The following is a 13383-nucleotide window of genomic DNA, read 5'->3' as shown; positions in this document are numbered from 1 at the left end:
TGCCCAGCTCCTCAGAACCCTTCCTTGACAAAAATGATGTTATGGAAACTGTTGATTATTGTCTGAAATGTTCTCAGCAGAGGTCTCAGAAGACATGCACAAAAGATGTAATGATTTCACTGTGTAGGATTTCTAAACAGGGATAGATAGCTGTCTTTGTGAAGGTGCGGCTGCCAAAGGAGGAGCAGGCAGAAGGAAGGAATAATAACTGAGTTTTAGTTTGTTCAAGGAAAGAGTCACTGTTCTGAATTTCAGAAGTTTTAGGGAAATTAAAAAAAAACACCACAAACCCACAACAAATACATGACCACTCCCCAGAAAATACCCTATCATGTGATTTTTCCAATTCAAGGTAAGGGCAAGGAAAAGAACAGTATTTTGCTGCAACTCCTCTTCTGAAGAATAAAAACACTTAAGTGAGACTGGTTTATTTTGTAATCGAGTGATTAAGTGAGACTGACAATTGTGGCAGAAATAATTTAGAAAAAAGAAAGGAGCCAAGACTTTTGTACTTTCTAGTCTTCAGTGCATAGAAAATACAACATAAAGAAGCTAAGCAAGAAAAAAAATTTAGATACAAAAATAGTATGAGCAGAATGAAATATTCTACACCAGGAGTCCTCAAACTACGGCCCACGGGCCGGATATGGCCCCCCAGGGTCCTCAATCCCGCTCCCCGTATTTACAGAACCCCCACACCACCCCCAGCCGTGCCGGGGGTTGGGGGGGGAAACCAAGCAGCCGCAGATGACTTCCTGCCATCTAATCTGCGTGCCGGCCCCCTGTTTATAAAGTTTGAGGACCCCTGTTCTGCACAATACTTTTGACTGATCTTTGAGTTTAAAACCTTAACCTGGAAAAACATGAGACCAAGGCCTAGGATACTACTTCTTAACAAGGTCTCAGTGCTTTAATATCATTGTCCAAGTTTTGCTTAATTAAAAAAACAAAAATGAAAGTTAGCCTCACACCGACTAGTTTTGGACAAATATTCTTCTCCTCGCCCTTTCACCTCAACAGAAAGGCTATCCAGAAAATCACCAGGGGACACACAAAATCTGGAGGAAGGACACGAATACCAAACAGAAACTCCTTTTGCTTTAGGTCCATCTTCCTTTTAGACTTGACACTTTCTAATTCTCACTTGAGATATACACATGGCAGAGTATTGTAGAAAAATATTTGAAAGTCTCACTTTAAAATCTATTTTTGAAAAGCAAATGCAGAAATTTTTTTTCATACCTGTTGGATAGCAGGCTTGTGAGTACGGCACTGAAGATGCAGAGCTGCTGCAATTTGCAATGGATGCAGCAACGCTTTGAGTCCCTTGCTGAAGTGGCGGAAGAGAAGCCACAGGCTGGAGGGTGTACGTGGCTCCTGTTGGAAGTGTCTGGAGTACAGGAAAGGCAGCCCCTTTATCTGGAAAAGCTGGGGAAGCCCCTTGCCCTGGCAGCAACCCAAGTGGTTCCTGCTGGATCCAAGTGGAAGGGACTGGAGTCGGATCTAATCTTTGTGCTGGTGAAGTGCTGGGGGCTCGGCACGAGGTTGCCGTGTAGGAGTAAGGAGAGAAAACACCTTGACCGTAAAGTTGATGAAACTGTCCTCCAGTCAGCAGTCCTGCAGTGGGTACAAAATAAAGCGAAACAAGTGTTAAGGAAAGGAGTTTTCACAGGCAAAGAAAGGCAATATGAGGAGCCAAGGCTCTACAACATGATTTGGAAAGACTGCCTTTGCTCCAGCGTACTTAATCCAGAAAGGAGACTGTACTCTTAGACCCGAGCATGCAGTAACTGCTGTGTGGCACACGAGCGAAGCGCCAACACAGAGGTGTCTGCGTAGCATTCAATCTCCTTAAACTGGTAGTAATGAGTTACCCATATTTAGAAATGTGCTATAAATCAAAATGTGTAGTAACTCACTAAACCAAACAAAAGCAATTTTGAAAGTACTGTGTGTTAAATCAGACAATACATTTTAAAAAAGGGACATCATAAAGCAAGATTTGACCAAACTCCTCTACTGAGAGCTCACAAACAGCTAAGGGAAGGGCAATGTCAAAATCCTCCAAAGGACTTTGCAAGTACTTTATGACAAGTCATTTATTTGGTCAAGAAAAAAATTTCAAAGCCAATTTTTTCTCAGTCAGCTCAACTAGTTCAGTGCAGACTAAAATATCCCAGACTTTGCCATTTTGTTATTTCCTAGATAGTCCTTTTATTCTTCTCTATTATTTTATAGTTTCCTCTCTCAGACAGTTACTGTTTCATGAAATGGTATTTGTTTTTATACCATGACAGCTCAACTTCTGTCTTGGTGACTTTGTTGAAACACTGACAGTAACACCCCGAACGCCTGAGCTCATTGATTTCTGTAAGAACTACAGCACTTGTGACTCCCCTGCAGGATTGCATTTAGCCATGAGAATTACGAGTTTCAGGATGGTTCACATCAATAGGGTTGATCTAGAAGCCAGGCTTTCTCAGACCTGTAGTTTCCAATTCTCACTCAAAAGGACTTTTTTTAAAAATAGCCTCACATTTACCTCTTGCACTCCTCTGATGAAAGCTAATTCAGGAAATCAATAACATACAGTCATTATTCTGCAAGTTCACATTTAACCATTAAGAATCACTAAATAAATACCAGCTGACCCTAAAGATTTGCTAAGACTTAACGTATAGGACCGTTTATTTCCTGTTCAGTACTTTCACCATTTATAAACAGAGAAGGTACAGGGGTATGAAAATTCTTTTGTTTATATTTTACCTTTGGATAGGGACATGAAGATTATCTAGTTCTAACACGTAAACAAGACACCACAGGATGCCAAGTTACCAACCTCCAGTTGCTGTCCAGGAATTGCTCCTGAATGTTTAACACAGCGTTACATGCTGCAAGACACTGGGAACAGACTGACGCTTTGCAAACACAAGTATCTCTTATCTATCAAATTACCTCACATTTACAGCAAAGACGTGCCGCTGAATAGTCAGTACAGAGCGCACAGTACATTGTCAGCCTGTCAGAACCTGACTGCATAGAAACCCCAATGTTTTCCTTGTTCTGTCTTTCTAGAAAATGAGACTCCTAGAGCAAAAACTCTGAAACTGCAGCCATAAAAACAGGACAAAAAATGAAAAAGTCATCTCTTTCTCATAATTTCCTTTACCAGTGGTCTGCATTACATCAGACAAACCACATTTCATTGAAGTCTGCAATGACTCATCTTAGCCTTAACAACGTTAACATCAAGTCATTAATTTAAATGCTTCCTAGCCTCCCTACTGAAATAAGTTCCATCCCTTCTCAAATGCTTCATTTTGTTTTCTTGGTATTGCACGTGCAGTTCCACACACATCACAGAAAACACCACTTGAATTAGATGACAGTTCCTACCCCGAAACAGTAACCAAGAGTATCATGATACTCTGCTCTAAATGCCAGCCAGTGCAGCAGAGAGCAGTACCGTCAACAGCTTCTCCCCTTCCCCTGGTCGCAGAGTCCTGCCACTTCTCCTACACTGCACCTTACAGCTCTACACTCATGGGGTGCATCACCCGGGTACAAGATTTTTTTGGACACAAGAGATCCCTGTCCAAGTCAGGGAAGCCAGGTGAAGCGTCGGCCTACAAAGAAGCAGAGGAAAAGGACTCTGAAACGTGCCCTCCGCACCAACGCCAAGGCCACGTGGCTTCTCTTCCACCAGGAAGGGCTTGTTGTCATGGCCTATGGACAGGGGCTGACCAAGACCAAGCGGCCAAAGGACATCCTTGCCAACAGCCTCAAGCAAGCGAAAGCTGCCTCGCAGTGCATGCAGGCGAAGGTGATGTGCTGGGACCTAGAAACAGGCGCTAGAGACAACATCATCCCTCCCTTGAGGTCTGGCTGGGTGACAAACAAGTTCTAAAGCTCCAGGGAGAGGAATGAAGCCCCCAAGGCTCCCCAATTGCTGACAAGATCTGTGCAACCACCAGTTTGGGAAGTTCAGAGCAATGCGCCAGGTGGAGTGGGGAGTCTGCCAGATGAAAGAGTCAGTGTAGCATTGCAATAAAGTCCAAATGCAGAAGCCTTTGGTGGTGGTGGTGGGTTCTCTTGAAGGAAAGGATGGTGAGGGTCTGGGCTGTGGCTCAGTGTTTTGTTACTGAGAATCTGTCAGTGTTTGTTTACCTTAGAGAAATACAGGCTTTCACCGCCTCCATGCTGCAAGTAGGCGGTTATATATTCTTGAATATGCATACTTTAATTACCAGCAGGTGATGGGAATTGCTGCAAGCTGGGGAAGAAGCCCGACCGGTCTAAGGTACCCCAGGATAGTGATAACTGAGTTCCACTAAGCCCATCCCTCATCAACTTGTTATCCATGACAATTAAAGCAGTGATTCTTAAAAAGAAGCAAGATCAGCCTGGCTCGGGAATTGAATCTGGGCCACGGCAGCAGGAGTGGTGAATCCTAACCACTAGACCACCAGGGGAGCAGCAGGTGGGTGTTGGTGCCGACCACCACCTGTGGGGCCGCGCGCACCCCGCTGCCACCACCTGTCCCTCCATGTGGTTTTCTTCCACGTGTGGGTGCAGTTGGCGATGGGTGAACAGTAGAGATTGGTACCACACCATGGGTTTGGGGGGGGTGCGGGTGGCGGGGAGGAAATGGAGAATTGGTGTTTTGCCAAACTCAGGTGCAGGCATAATGGAAGGATTATTTTTTAAAATTATTTACAAAGTCAGCTTTCAGGAGAAAAGGTGGGTCAGAAGTGAGATTTGAACCCACGCCTCCATTCGGAGACCAGAAACCCCCAGGCAGAGGCAGCAGAGCCTTGAGTCTGGCGCCTTGGACCACTCGGCCATCCTGACACTGTTGGAAGTTTTCTTCACCCTTCTCATCCTCAAGAATTAACCCTTCCACTTGACCTTTCCTGCCTCCTTTATAATGCCCCCCAAATTTGCCACTTTATTTTTTGCAGCAGTAAAACCCTCTTCTGGCTGTTTGCTGCTCCTCTGACTCCATCGCTCCATCCCTGGCTGCACACCCTCTGTTGCCCACTCAGGATAACGCAAGGATTTATTTTTGGGGAAGAGCCAGACCAGCCCAATTTACACTGCAACATGCTGCCATCCTGGCTGCAATTTGGTCAGCGCCTCTAAAATGAAAAATTAGGATAAAGATGAAAAAATAAGATGCATGTTTACATGCTCGTGGTGCTAGTAAAATCCCCAAGTTAATTTAATTTAACACCAACACAGTTTTACTTTCTATTTGTATTCCCTAACCAAATTAACCACTTTTTCCTTATTATTTGCCTCTTGGATGTCTCCCGGTCACTTTGGGACTCCTCATTGGTACCTTGGAGTTGCAGGCTGTTGTGGATCAGGTTAGGAAAGGTGAAAATGGACTGTGTTTTGCATCCTTCATCCCCAGCAGATCTTGTAGAACTGGGTAGCACGGGCCTGTCCTCTCACCATGGGTATCTCTCCTTGTGTGCCTGGGCTCCCCATGGGCATGCACACACACACGCACACACACACAGAGGACATCATAGATGGTAAAGGTTCAGAGAGCAGCTGGCTAAGCTTATGGGGAGGGAAAACAAAGACACTGCAAAATACTGAGGGTTGTTAGATGCTCAGAAATGCCTGACAGGGATGATGGAGCTGAAGGAGCTCAATCAGGCTGGGCTCAACCTCTCCACCCTGACCTCTGTGCCTTTTCCTGTCTCTTGGAGACACACAACCCCACGCCCTGCTGTGACTTTCCACCTTCCTTGTGTTTCTGAGATGGGCGTCCTGCACCTAAGGCTTTGCCTTGTAGCATGCCCACCGTGGGTGCCATCCTCTGGTCCTCACCACCTCTCCTGCATCCTGACCATCCACTGCTGGTATATGGGGACTTCTTGATCCAAAAGGAGTTGCAGGAAGGTGGTAACTCACAGCTACAGTCACAGAGAAGCTTGTACAACCCCACTGGGCAAAAGGTACCTGGTACTGATGTTTTAGGTCAGCCAGAAAGCATTTGCCCACACCAAAGGAGAGACTCTCCATCACCTGTGGCTGCTCTGCCGTGGCCATGCTTTTCCATCCCTCTCAGCAGCAATGGGGATGCTCTGCTGGAGTCTATGTGGGAAGAAGAAGGTGCTGAGCTGTTTCCCTGGGGGGAAAAGCTGGGATAAATCCTGGGCAATCCTGGGCAGTTCCCTTTGCATGGGCATCTGTGCAAGGGAAAAAGCAGCCTCCTTCATTTCTGCAGGGTTTCCCCCTCAGGAAAAGGGGTCAGCTAGCTCTTGCCCGACAGAGCTCAGCCTTGTCAGACCTTTTCCACCTTCCTGGGACAGATCTGCTCCAGGGAAGAGCCAGGAACTGGGAGCAGCTCTGGTCTCCCCATGCCCCCTCGTGGCACAACCCCATGCATGGGGATAGGGCAAGGGCAGGGACTGGTGCTCCCTCTCTCTGCTCCTTGCGCTGGTCCCAGTAAAGGGACTGGTGCTGCACTGGGAGGCAGGGCACCCCGTGTCGGTCTCTCCCTCCCTCCCTGTGCCCATCGCCTGGAGTCTCTGGCTCAGTATTTGGTGCGGACAGAGCCCCGGGGCAGGGGGCTGTTGCGTGCCTCGATGGACCTGGCAATGCAGCGGGGCTCTGCCTGCCCCACACCAGCATGCTCTGCCCCAGCCCCTGCTCGGAGCGCATCCAGGATTCCTGGAGCAACCCCTTCTCCCCTTCGCCTTCAGCACTCACCTGATCCAACCCCTTCCTGTGTCCTCCCATATGCAGCCGAGCTGCAACGCTCCCAGAGCCAACGCAAGGTTGCTTGGTGTCCCCCAGCACCAAGGCTTGGTCCCATGGCCACACTCGGGAACTTCCACCCACTGCCACCAGCTGGGGAGTGATGGAGCAGGGAGACTGCAGAAATCAGCTCCGCTCCCTCCTTCAGCGGAGAGGCAGGGGTTAAATCCCCGGGTGTTGGGGAGGGCAGGATTTAGAGATAATTCCCCACCCTTGCACTCTTTCAAAACCAAATTAAGATTTTTGTTTCCTCTCTGCTCCCCGGTTTTCCCAGCCAAGGAGGGATCAAACCACCACCAAACCCCCTGCACCCACCGTAGAGAAAAGCATCCACGTGGTTTCAAATCTTACGGGCGTTGTTGGAGGCAAAAATCCAGGCTCCTCTCTCATTCCCCTGCTGCATTTCTTTGTCTTGTTTGTAGAGTTGTGTTTTCCTTGGCTTTCATGGTCATCTCCTCCAGCAACAAGGAGGGATAAATTGGTAAGTGGGAATTCCCCCTCCTGCCCACCCCCAAGCACATGACTCCCGAGCCTGGAGCTTTTAGGGGGGCAGAGTAATCTGTTTGTACCAGCCACGTGATGAAAACAAGGTTTGGGCCGCTTTTCCAGGTGCAAGACCTAATTTCTTGCTTGCGCTGCTCCCATCCCTGATGCTGATTGGACAACCAGCCCGGTGTCCCACTTTCCCACCTGGGGGATGCCCTATTGCCCCAGAGAGACCCCCACATGCTTCCCCACCGTTGCAATACTCAAAATATCCCCTCCTGTGTAGAGGGATTTTTAAAGGACCAAGGACGTATGTTACCATTGTCTGGGTTGGACAACCCAGGCCTGTTAGTTAAAGCTGCAGAGCAACTTTAAACTGGTGATTTGAAGAATCAGTCAGCAATATGCAGGCGGGCGGAGGTTATCTTTATTCGGCAGCGCTGGGTGCATGGGGGATCGCTCCACCAAAGTCATGCACACCGAGGGGACTTTTCAGTCCCCCCTTTATACAAGCTACTCGGACCTATTCATTAGTTTTCCAAGAAATTGTTTATATATTCATTACAATTCTGAGAATCCATTTACATATCTTGTGCCTGCGCAATGTCCTTGAGAAGTTGTCTCTACGCAGACTCTATTCCTTAGCGGCCATGTTTAAAGTCTCCGTCTTCGCGACTTTGCATGTACAACAGGAATCTAAGACAAAATGTCCCTTCTAAAGGTAATCAACCCAAGGCTTTAGCAGTCTGTGCATCCGTCGTGTGGCAATAAGGGTCCTTGGACATTTCCCGACTTTCAACTAAACATAGGTGTGTCATCCTTTAGATAAGTGGTACGGCATTCATTATTCACTACTGAGTTTCAGGAGGGTTGGACTAGATGATCTTTAAAGGTCCCTTACCACCCAAACCATTTCATGATTCTATAATAACATTTCTAAAACAGACAAAAAAACAAGTACTGTATTTCTACTAAAGAAATCTTAATATATTCAGTTCAGGCCCAGTGTGTGCCAGTGTCATACTCCTCATAATATTATGAAATATTATGAAACTCAAATGTTTTTTAGGTACCTTAATTGTGGATTTCAGAGCTCAGTTTAAGCTTAAATTTTCTTCTAGTATTAAAGGTGCTGTCTAGAATCTTTCCACCATAGAATTAATTGGTTTTAATATACGCCGTTCCCTCTGACTTTCCTCTGCTGCTGCTTTGCTGGCAGGTGCCAATCTCCTGCAGACACCAGGAGCGCAAGCAGGAGGGAGCAGGGCTGCAGAGAGCCAGTCGCAGGGTTGTATGGGTCACATCAGCTGTGACATGATGTGTCCTCAGGCACCACGGGAGACATTGGGAAGGTGCTGGTCAGAGAAGCTGGCAAGCACGTGGTGTCATTTCTGGAGCACCGGAGATACAAGATTTTTCTGCCTCAAAGTGCAGTTCACATTCCTGCAGCTGGCACTGCACAGTGACAAGGTTCACATTATTTGACTTTATTTTTGTTTCTTTTGTGGTTTTGCTTAGCAATATTAGCACTTATACGATCTCTAGCAGGCTCTGCTATTAACACCGTGCCGGAGGGGCTGGAAATCAGGGCCATAAGCACCGATCAGTCAGCTGAGAGGAGCGTGCTCAAGCCTGTAGGCCACAAACCCTGGGAGGACAAGGAGTGTGAACAGATAACAACCAACAGGGTGAGTCAGGCCGAGAGAAGATGAGGGAATGAGGCATGGATGGGCCAAGGAGAGGTAACACCTTGCTGTTAATAGATGATGTAAACACTTAAAGTGTCCTTTGTTTGTAGTTCACCACCAATCAGGGATGGCCTAGTATGCAATGCTTAGCTTAAAGAACCAATCTGTTTAAAGCGTGCAGCTTCTGAAAACATATATAAACTCGTGATTGTGTGCAACAAACTGACATTTGCTTGCATCAAGCAGCATCCCATCTCTTCATTCACTGCAACACCGCATTAAAATGAGGAGGGAACAGAATTCACATTGCTATGGCTGTCGTGTTTGCTTAGGCACAGGTGTTCTGTGAGATGGCTTAATGAATGTAGATTTTTATGGGGAAACCCTTTTATTCAGACATGTTGGATGATGTTCACAGGGATTTTCTTCAATCAGTCAGACCTTTGCTCATGGCTGCTTTCTCCAGCCAGCTACTCAAAACTCATTCCATACTACTGACGTGCGGAATTAGACTCTATAACTCAAAAGTTATAAAGTAGGTATGTTTATTGCGCGCAGATGCACGGGGGATCGCTCCTCCACAAGCGTGCATACCCGAAGTGACGAACCATCTCACATTTATACAATGAACAAATGAATATTCAATTAACGCCTATACATATTTGTTACCTAAACCCCGCTTCGTATGTTAATTAGCTTATCAGTCCTTTGCCTGGAATGTGGTGGTCTTGCAGGTTTGTAGGTGATTCATGTTCTTGTGACCATCCGATCTTCTTCAGGTGATTGTGACCACCCAATCTTTTCCAGCAAGGAGACTTAGCACTCCCTCCCTCTAGATAGCATTTGAATGTCTCTCATCTTTTCTTATTCTCTTTTAAATAGCCCCTTTGTTAGAGGAAGAAGGGCAGGCGTCTCCCCTTTGTTAGAGGAAGAGGGGCAGGTGTCTCCTCAAAACTGTGGTTGTCACCGCACCCATGACTAGTCACCATACCCACATTCCTTAAGCAGACACATACAATCACAATCCATGTCCATTATCCCCATTTCACATTATTTCTCCATATCAATCCCCCCTTTTCTATTAAATTAAGTAAATTCTTTTACTTAAGCAGCCTTCCCAAATGATATAAAGCATCATACATAAGTGTTACTCTTTTAAACATTCTCCAAACCCACAAATATAACATAATGGTTAGTATTAAGGAAATTCCTAAACTGATCAATAAGATCACAATGGGGTGTACCAGAGTGTTAAGAATTCCTGTTGCAGAGGGTGACCAGCCAAAGAGAGTATCCCACCAATTATGGTTTCCATCCTGTTCTACCTTTTTTTAAAACTTTCTTGATCCCCTCTACATCATGATGGATCATAAGAAGAGTTTCATGTCCCTTTTCTTTGGTTTCTTCCAGTATACGTTGTAAATCTGCATGTTTTAATAGTTCTTTTATACTGCTTATATTTAGTCCTATGGGGGTAGGAATTATTATCTGTGATAGGGTAAAATTGGATTTTAAGAATTGATGAGACACTACTGGGGCTGAGTAACTAAAATCGCATCCTGTGATAGTAGTAAAATTACAGATACAATAATTTGAATACTGTGCAGTCTCTTTTACCTCCCCATCTATGGTTATTGTGTTACACTTAGTTCTCAAACACGCACATCCCTTCCTTGCATATATAATTACTGTTTTCAAGTTTGCATTTGGTCGGGCCTCAAAATGACATATTTTCTGATCTGTATCTAAACAAGTATCCTGAGCCATTATAGTATTGCTTTCACAGAGGAAGCCCTGCTGTTCTCGCATAATACAAGATTCTAAATCTACTGTTTGCCACTTGTCGCCTATCTTTCTGGCCCATGTTCTATGTTCAAAAGGATATAGGAGCACCCCATTATGGTTAATTCCAAGGGCTACAATGGGGTGTATGGTAATTATTACTGCATTATGTATGGTTAATACAAAAGCTGTGATGGTGTGTGTGTTGGGGTCGTAGGTAAAGTTCACCATATTCCACCATGACTGGAGTTTTCTTTCTACCTCCGTAGCATTGTCATAAAATTTGCCACCCACATTGTTCCCATTTGTCCGAGTAAATTTGAGTTTCAGTTCTTTTTTATCTGGGGTTACTTTCCAAGAAGTTGCAGGGGCTTTCTTAATCCGGGTATGGTGAATCCAAGAATTCTGTCCCTCAACCTTGATTGCAGTGTAGGTGGTGAGTAGGACTTGAAAAGGTCCGGTCCACTGTGGTTCCAGGGTTTTATCTGCAAAACACTTAACGTATACATAGTCTCCTGGTTGTATATCGTGAACAGGTCCATCCAGACCCCTACTGCGTGTTCCCATCACATGCTTCTCAATTCTTATTGTTTGTTTAGTGCCACCATATAGGAAGTCATTGTTTCTTCACCAATTTGTGAAGACATCCCCTCCTGTACCCCATAGGGTCGTCCATATAAAATTTCAAATGGGCTAAGCCCCTCTTTTGCTCTTGGTCTAGTTCGAATTCATGTAAGAGCTAATGGCAAAGATTGGGGCCAAGTTAGATTTGTTTCTTGACCTAACTTGACAATCTGTTGTTTGATTAGATGATTCATCTTTTCCACCTGGCCACTCGATTGTGGTTGGTATGGGGTATGTAATTGCCAATCTATTCCTAGATGGTGGCTGATCTGTTGCACTATTCTGGACACAAAATGTGGTCCTCTATCCGAGGACATTACCACTCGGACTCCAAACCTAGGTATTATCTCTTGGAGTAGTATTTTGGTCACTTCCCGGGCTTAAGCAGTTCTGCATGGGAAGGCTTCTGGCCAACCTGAAAAGGTATCCATTAGTACCAATATCGATACCCCCCTTTTCTAGGAAGTTCTGAGAAATCGATCTGCCAATGTTGCCCTAGAACATTCCCTCTGCTAATGTTCCCTAGTTTTATTTTATTTGCTGTATTGGGATTATTGCGTAAACACATTTCACATTGCTGAGTCACCTGTTTTATTACAGTATACAAGTTTCGCCCTTTCAATTTCTGATTTAGACTTTTATATAAAGTATCAGCTCCCCAATGCGTCTTATTAATAATAGGGCTGTGGTCCACATTAAATTGGATGGTACCACTATACAACCATCCCTTAAATAAATCCACTTACTTAATTTTATTTTATAATTCATGTCCTGAATTACCTTTAAGTTTTCTTTAGAATAGTTTGGCTCTTGATCTGTACTTACAGTTTGGATTTTATCATCTGGTATTAAGGATAATTCCTCCTTTCCTACCTCCTCTGTTACTCGTCTGGCCTCATGGTCGGCCAGGCGGTTTCCAATTTCCAAATCAGTGCCTCAGAGTGGGCCATGCCTCACATCAAGGTCTGGCATGGCATTTGTTCCCACCGCTCAACGCCTGCTGGGTTGCAGCCAACAGCGGAGCTCAAGATTCTTCTTGGTGGCAAACACAGAGGCCAACCCAGTCTTGCCCTTGACTATGGTAGGAGGCACCTGACCAACCTTATTCCTTGTACTTCATTGTCAATGCAGTTTCATCTGCACATCCCATAACAAGTCACTGTCATGGCAAAACACACAGATTTACATTAGTAGAACTACTACAGAGTGTATTTTATTTCAGTTTTTCTGCCAATATCCCCACAGCCTTGCTGACCAAGGGATATTGTTTTTATCTGAACTGGGCAAGCCTCCCCCTTATCATTTTACTGTAACAGGTAAAGCATTTTTCACCTTTCCTGGAATTTATTTTCAGATACACCTGGTTAAAAATTTCTTTTATTTCAGGGAGGTCCTCTTTTCCTCTTTTCTGTTGAATTAAAGATAAGCTCAATATTTCAATTACTTGATCATATTTAACTTTTAATTTCATTTCCCCTTCTTTAAACGTCTAGATGTTCTAATAAATCTCATCCCAACAAAGATTTTAGTGAATTTGGCCTTCTTATTTGTTTTTTTAGTTTGTACTTTAAAGGTTTCAGGATGTTTTCCTGGTGGCCAGCAGCTCCCACAACTGTAACAAATTTATTTATTTATTTATTTTTTACTGAAGTTTAACAAGTAAGTTGGTTTTGTATTCACTAAAATTCCACCTCATACCCATTCCCTGCCCTAGAAGGGCTGTTACCAGTCCTGTTGTACTGCAAATGCTGCAGCAATTGGGGTGACATTGTCAGGTCCTTCTGCTCAATTGTCAGCAATAGCAATCCCCTCCTCCTTACCAGCAGAAGGGTTCGGGGCAGGAGATGCTGTTCCTGCTCTGCAGGTTACACAAGCCTGCCTCTGCAGCAGCACTTCTGTTTTAACTCTTTCTTACCCTGAATGCAAATCTGCTACTTGTTGCTTTAAGTCTGTTGTTATTACGTATCATGCCGTTGCAGGCAAACAGAAAACATCCTGCCATGCATTCCAGCATGATTCAGTCGCACCT

The 13383-nt window shown here is 45.0% G+C and overlaps 1 protein-coding gene and 1 non-coding gene across 2 annotated transcripts in view; both read right to left on the bottom strand.

Moving 5' to 3' along the window:
* Nucleotides 1-13091, bottom strand: part of LOC119144781 (heat shock factor protein 5-like) — a 38307-nt gene extending 25216 nt beyond the window's left edge. Inside the window, exons 1-2 of the mRNA XM_037380556.1 lie at nt 13081-13091; nt 1243-1617 (exon numbers count right to left, since the gene is read on the bottom strand). The gene's annotated coding sequence lies outside the window, so the exon portion shown is untranslated. The remainder of the gene's footprint in view (nt 1-1242; nt 1618-13080) is intronic.
* On the bottom strand, nt 4744-4851 carry TRNAL-CAA. The gene is made up of 2 exons: nt 4814-4851; nt 4744-4789 (listed from the first exon to the last, which is right to left on the bottom strand). It is a non-coding gene; the product is annotated as a tRNA-Leu (tRNA).
* Nucleotides 13092-13383: the final 292 nt, after the last annotated feature.

Source organism: Falco rusticolus, chromosome 3 (assembly GCF_015220075.1).
Source record: "Falco rusticolus isolate bFalRus1 chromosome 3, bFalRus1.pri, whole genome shotgun sequence".
Lineage (NCBI taxonomy): Eukaryota > Metazoa > Chordata > Aves > Falconiformes > Falconidae > Falco > Falco rusticolus.
The sequence above is the reverse complement of the archived record's forward strand: the minus strand, read 5'-3'. Positions and strand labels throughout refer to the sequence as shown.